The following is a 7,277-nucleotide window of genomic DNA, read 5'->3' on the forward strand; positions in this document are numbered from 1 at the left end:
ATATTATAAAGTATAAGGGTTGAATTTTAACTTTTAAAATTCTAAGGGCTTAATTTGGATTTAAAGTATTCATGGGAAAACTTTACAGATTCCAAAACTTGAGGGCAAGTTTTTGAAACTATTCAAAACTTTTCATTTCATAACTTATGAGTTTAATGGTTCATTAAAATGAAGACTCTTCATTTTTTTTATGTAACCTCTTATTCTTTAATAACACTTTTAAAGAAGTGACTCTTAAACATCCATAACTTGAGGACAAGTTATGGAGTCATAATACTATTTAATTAAAAAAAAACTCTACATTTTTATGTATACTATGGCACTTCTATGACTTTTAAGAATCATAAATGTGACATTTTATGTAACTTGAGGACAAGTTACAAAAACACATTTAATGAACTACCTCTAGATTAATTAGGATTGAAAACAACTAAAACACAATTTTTTTTCATTAATCTAAACTAACTCATAAATCAAGGAAACATAAAACTTTTGGTAATCCATAACTTACGGAGTTAAATGTTTGTTTTATGATGAAACTTTTCATGTTCCATAATTTAAGAATAAGTTATGGAATTCTTTAAAACATTAACACCAAATTTTGTAACTCCATAAAAACTTTGAATCAATTTTTTTAAAACCTTTTCATATCCATAACTTATGGAGGTTTTGAAAAAAAAAAACTCTTTAGATCAAACTTATAAAACTAATAAAATAATCATATCATTTTATCTTTTACTAAATTTGACCTAATTCAACTCATATAGCAAATGATTCAAATTTTACAAATAATTAGTTTTTTACAAAAACAAGTAATTATCTTAAAATTTGACAAACATCATGTTTTTTTTCCTTTTTTTTCAACTTTGAAAATAAAATATTTGCATCAATATAACAGAAAACAACCCATGGCTCTGATACCACTGTTGGGTTTTTTGAGCATTCTAACAATCCTAAGTGTACATGCAACCCTAAATACCTTGGATCTATGTTTTCTCTATTATACATGCAAACATGAATATTCCAAGGTATTACCCTATCTAGCATACAATCTATGATACTTGGGTAATCAAACAAGTAAGAATACATACCTTGTTGATGTAGCTTGTCTTCATGAAGCTTGAGTGCCTAGTGCCCCAAGTGTGACACCTCAAATGGTTCACACAACACCATGAACACTTGGAATAACCTTGAGAATAAGGATACTTTGGTTCTCTCTAGTGAAATCAACATTGCCCTTTTCTGTACACACACTTGTGTCAATTTCACCAACCAAGGACATCTTTATATAGTGTGGAGATTAGGGTTAAATCCTAATACCCATGACCTTTCATTTCATATGATCCATGGGTTAAACACTCCATGGACTATCCATGAAAGCTTATCCCAACCTAAATGAACATGGCCCATCACACATATATATATATATCTAAGAATCCATATTTAATTAGTTCCTTTTGATGACTTAATTAATTAAAAATTAATTTTTGATTAATACTAATTAAAATAATATGATTATATATTAATATATTAGAACTTATAATATATTAATATAAATCACTAGTATCCTTTCTCCTCATCTTGTCTATCCAATTGTCCCGATGCCATGCAACCCAAATGGACCATGCCAGGTCGGGTCAAGTCTTACCAATTATAGTTATGGACTTAGACATTAATCCAAAAACTTGCTCAACTAAAGGGGATCCCCTTCTACGGAAAAGATCACGAAGATGCTTATAAACACTTGGATGAGGTCAACGATGTATGCTTCCAGTTACATTCAAAGGTGCTGCAAAGGATTGGCTCAAATCATTACCTCCAAGATCTATCACTACATGGGCTAAAATGAAGGAAGAGTTCATTGATCAATTTTGTCCCCCCTCAAAGATAGCCAAATTGAAGAAAGCCATTGCCAACTTTGAACAACAAGCTGGAGAGTCCTTATACGAGGCTTGGGAGAGATACAAGGGCTTACTAAGGAATTTCCCACATCATGATCTAAATAGCCAACACTAAGTTCTTTAATCTTACACAGATTCAAAGAATAACTTCCACCTATGGAAACAATTCCATATTACCATTTTGACCATCAATTTTGAACAAGAGTTGCCTCTTTTCAAAATATGTCAATATGGTCCTTACTCTATACTTCTAATTTTCCATGAGCAACCAATCTTTGGTAAACCTCAGATTGTCCTCGACAATTTGCTTAATCATTTTAGTCATTTCCAGTTCTATTCCTTTTTCCATCTTAATGCCCTAGGCATTTGGAAAATCTAGACCGGATTATAGCACATGTAATCGAACCTATACCCGAAGCATATGGGACACAATTCATGCTATAAAATTTTTATTTGCCATGTTCTCACAATTCGAACTATGAAGAGGTACGCCGTAATCATAATCGAATTTTGAGAACGCAACATATATAGAATTTCCTTATGTTTAACCATTCAAACATAACATTCATATATATCCTTGACTAAAATTGATTAAAATCTCAATCTAAGCTTGTAGAATTGGAATGAAGTATAAAATCCTCTCCCTTAATTATAGGAAAACAACTTTTTTCAAAGCGAATTGAAACTTTTGTTTTCTATAATTAACATTGCTTACTCGCAACACTTAATATAATAATCATGCTCCCACTAGCATAATGATTAGTATCTTATTAGCATAACACTTATGCTCCCACTAGGTTTGACATGTACCCAAAAAATCAACAGGACTTCTAGAAATCAATACTTTATTGACTTTCTTACCAAAGTTCAGATTTCAGATACAAAATTGCTTTGATAAGACTTTATCAAAATCATACACCTTTCCTTAGATCACATGTGTGTCTAAACAATTATGAAAAGGGATGCCGTAATCATAATGTTTAGACCTTTTTGTCATTCTCACTATTGCTATCTACTCAAAATCTACTTAGTGAAAGAGTTTCCTTACCATCATTTTCATGAATCGAAGAGAAACCTTATGACACTTAGATTTTTATGGTGTAAGTGTTCCTATCCATGTGAATTTGTCACAACCATAATCACAAGACAAGGTTCATGACAAAATCAAATTCAAATGGACTGAACTTGTTCAATCTTAATTTCTTGCCACCTGGTAGCACAATGCCTACCATTGCTTCCGGGTTGTTATGAAAACAATTGAGAACTCATAGAACTCATAAGCATGGTCAACTTTTACTGGAATAGACACAGAAATAAGAATATGTCAACACGATAGGTTACAGACCTCAAATCGTGGGCTAGTGATTAACAAAACTCTTGATTAGTTCTTGAAACTATCTCAATACTCCCACTGTCCTCTTGACATTTAAGATTCTCTTTGTCAAGAACCATTCCTTGACAAAAAAAATATTCAAGAGTTAGTGCAGATTCTTATCAAGTTAAACACTTCTCATAATTGGTCTTAGTTGGTCTTTGTTTTATCCAAAACATCACAACTTACCAATCTCAAATGTACAAGAATAGGAAACATCTTACTCTACATTTGACAAGTGTTATGAACTTTCTAAAGATTAAGTCACTCAAGGCTCAATCTTGGAGTATGACTCTAAGATTTGATTTTGGAACGAAGTATGATTTATCTTTGATTTAACCATTTCCACAATTCACGATTCCTCTCCTTAGCCAACAAATACAATAAGATGTCCTTAGAGGATCAATTGTGATATGGTTCCATAATCACCAAGATAATCATTAAAACAAGATACACAAGTACTCTCCCATCTCTTCAGATTGGAGAAACTTTTATCTTTCTGCCTAATTGATTCTTCTTATTCATTCTGCCAATCATTGAAACTTTTCCAATGTTTCAGAATTACACTTAAACTTGTAAGCATAATCATATTTACTAAACTTTAGTAAATCATAACGAATAATCTTATCAACCTTTGTGGTGGACCTGACTAGTGCACAACCTAATGTACCCGATCCTTTAGTCCTTCGCTTGACTCACATGTGAATGTGAACAAGGTCTCAGTCTTAATTTCTCAAAGATGAAAATTCTCATTCACCACACAATATAACTTGCATAATTCCAAGTTTCTATCCAACTGAAACTTGGGTGATGAGAATTTTTCTTTATTTGATAAATTATGACACTACCACAAACGAAAGAATCAAATTCATTTTCCAAATATTGCTTATCAATGGAGACATTTAAACAACAATTTTTCACAAATGCCTTTGTAAGGATACTTAAAATAAATAAAATCAAAACTTTTCTTTAATTTTAAAAACTTGCGGAAAACTTATCCTTACAATGCAAATTCATATGAAAAATTTGTTGTTATCTATTCCTAAGCAATATCTCATAACTCTTATGTAGTGGCTCAAAATTCTGGTCATCGAACCATGCGATCAGAATCATCACACCTTTTCTTTAAGCTTCCTTTGATTCTTCAAAAACATCAAAATGTAATTACATTACATCATGTATTAAGAATCTCCAAAAGAGACTTAATAGAGTTAGATAACGGACTTTACCTGAAGTAGAGTCAAACTTTTGACTTTACCATCCTTATGAGGTTTCAGGTAAATTTGGTAGCTTTGCAACCAATGCCCCTCCTATTGCAAAAGGAAACATATGGACTCTTTGGAAATGGTACACAGGACTATCACAGACTTAGCCTTTCTCTTTACCATAAGGTCAAACGACTTGACCATGGCTGATCCCTTTCAATTGGAAAAGATTGTTTTATGGACTTCCATTGTCACCAATTTCAATGTCCAAATAGGTTTGGGAAGTAGATCTTCCAATTTAATTTGCTTTACCAATGTTCCAAATCATTGCTGATTCAGGATCATCAAGCAAACATGTAATATCATTAAGGGTCATGTCATAGTCTGTTATCAGGAAGTGACTAAAGAACCCAGTCAATAACCAACTTTCCTCAAGACTTTGACACCCGACTCTCCCGACTTGTCAATATGTGGCTTAACCTCTAAGATGTAAGCACATATAGACTTCGATTGCCAATAGGGATTGAGTGACTTAGAACTATTCAAGTCTTGAAACTTGTGGGATAGGGAGAATTATCGATGGAGGTGGAGGAAATGAAGTATGATTTCTAGTCCCATTAGTGCTCAATAAAGGGATTAGTCTTTCACCTTGATTGCCCTTTGGGATATCATCTTCATTAGGAAGCTTGTTCCTAAAGATTTGGGAAGACCATAGTTGTCTAAACTAGACATCTATAAGGGAGAAATTCAAGTTAGTTGATTTAAAGTCCTTAATATAACACCCAATATGAAATATTAAGGCTAGGACCCAACAACCTATTTATAACCAGAAGAGGGATGCCGTAATCCGAGTTATAAAATAGTTGAAGGTAGGTAAATAACGATTTACCAATTTCCACCGTGAAAAACGAAATATAATTAAGTTTTAATTGGATTTGAAAATCCTAGATCTTTTGAGATACATTGAACTTTCAATGGCATGTTTGAATCTCGATTGTGCCCTCTCATGTTTGTGACTGGGATGCCGAGGATCACAAACAAGGTGTGAATAACCATGCAAATTGACTTGGTACCCTTAACTTTATCACCTAATCGATGTGTCGGTTAACCACACACGCTCCACCGATCTATAATAAAGTCAAGTTACCCTTTGCCACTCTTACTAGTCCTTGTTAATGTGTCGGTTAACCACACACGCTCCACTAACGACTTGGTAAGGTACAAAGTGTAATTTCATGGGTTAGCACCTATTTCACATTTTCCTAAGTAAATAATATTGGGAATTTATAATTGTTTAGTTACATAATGAAGGGAGAATTATAGTCCATTCCTACCCGTTCGGCTAACGACCCTCCACCAGTCAAGGAAGCGGTGGGTGAGAGTGGACACCCATTAAACGGCTATTTTATAGGCAGTAACCTTATACCCCCTTTTAGACCGGCTTCGTGAATGAAGCCTACTAACGGTAAGATTGACTTTATCTTATACATATCTATATAATTAAAATTATAATAATAGTATAAGGGTGTATTTTAAACATTTAAAATACCTGGTGGTTTAATCTATTAATTAAACTATACTCTTAATTAATTAAATTTAAACCATGTCTTTATGGAATTATTAACTCTTTTAATTAAATACTTTAATTAATTTAATGAAGTCCATAAAGTTTGAATTTTAACTTTTAAAATTGTAGAGTTTGGAATTAAAGCATTAATGTGTGTGAGACTTTACAAATTCCAAAACTTGAGGGCAAGTTTTGAAACTATTCAAAACCTTTCATTTCATAACATATGAGTTTAATGGTTCATTAAAAATGAAGACTCTTCATTTTATGTAACCTCTTATTCTTTAATGACAATTTTATAGAAGTGACTCTTTAAACATCCATAACTTGAGGACAAGTTATGGAGTCATAAAACCATTTAATGAATAAGACTCTTCATTTTGTGTAACCTTTGGCAATAATTATGATTTTTAAGATTCATAAATATGACTTTTCATATAACTTGAAGACAAGTTACAAAAACATATTTTATGAACTTCTTTTAGATCAATATGGATTGAAAACAACTAAAACACAATTTTTTTTTGTTCATTAATCTAAACTAACTCATAATTCAAGGAAACACAAAAAAACTTTTGGCAATCCATAACTTGAGGACAAGTTATGGAGTCTATATAATTTCATCAAAATCATGAATTATACTAAAAAGAATTTGCACATAATTCCTATGATCTAACACAACTCATAAGCATGAACATTCATAATCAACATTTTTCAAGAATTACATATACACATATAAAACTTGAAACCTTGATTATAGCATTGAAATTGGTTTAGCATAATCATGACCACTTAAAAAATAGGTTTTATAAGTCCAAAACAGTCAAAGCTAATGATTCTAGACTAATTCCAACACCAAAACTCGAAGATATGTTGTTTGGGGGTCCAACTCGTCGAGTGCATGAACAAACTCGGCGATTTGGATGAGTTTACACTTGGACTCGTCGAGTCCCTTCATGGACTCGACGAGTCTGCTGTGCAGAGAACACCAAAATTCGATTTTCAGCCAATTTGCATCAAGTATAAGTGAAAACAAGCCTAGGCTCTGATACCACTGTTGGGTTTTGAGCATTCTAACGCTCCTAAGTGTACATGCAACCCTAAATACCTTGGATCTATGTTTTCTCTATTATACATGCAAATATCAATTTTCCAAGGTATTGTTCTAACTAGCATAATATAAAGTAGACATAATATAAAATCTAGTAGAATAACATACCTCTTTGTTGGTG

General features: G+C 32.3%; 1 non-coding gene across 1 annotated transcript; it reads right to left on the reverse strand.

Moving 5' to 3' along the window:
- Nucleotides 1-1,893: 1,893 nt before the first annotated feature.
- Nucleotides 1,894-2,000, reverse strand: LOC145135262 (small nucleolar RNA R71). The gene has a single exon (XR_013719724.1). It is a non-coding gene; the product is annotated as a small nucleolar RNA R71 (small nucleolar RNA).
- Nucleotides 2,001-7,277: the final 5,277 nt, after the last annotated feature.

Source organism: Lactuca virosa, chromosome 8 (genome assembly GCF_052849685.1).
Source record: "Lactuca virosa cultivar CGN04683 chromosome 8, Lactuca_virosa_CGN04683_v6, whole genome shotgun sequence".
NCBI classification, from domain to species: domain Eukaryota; kingdom Viridiplantae; phylum Streptophyta; class Magnoliopsida; order Asterales; family Asteraceae; genus Lactuca; species Lactuca virosa.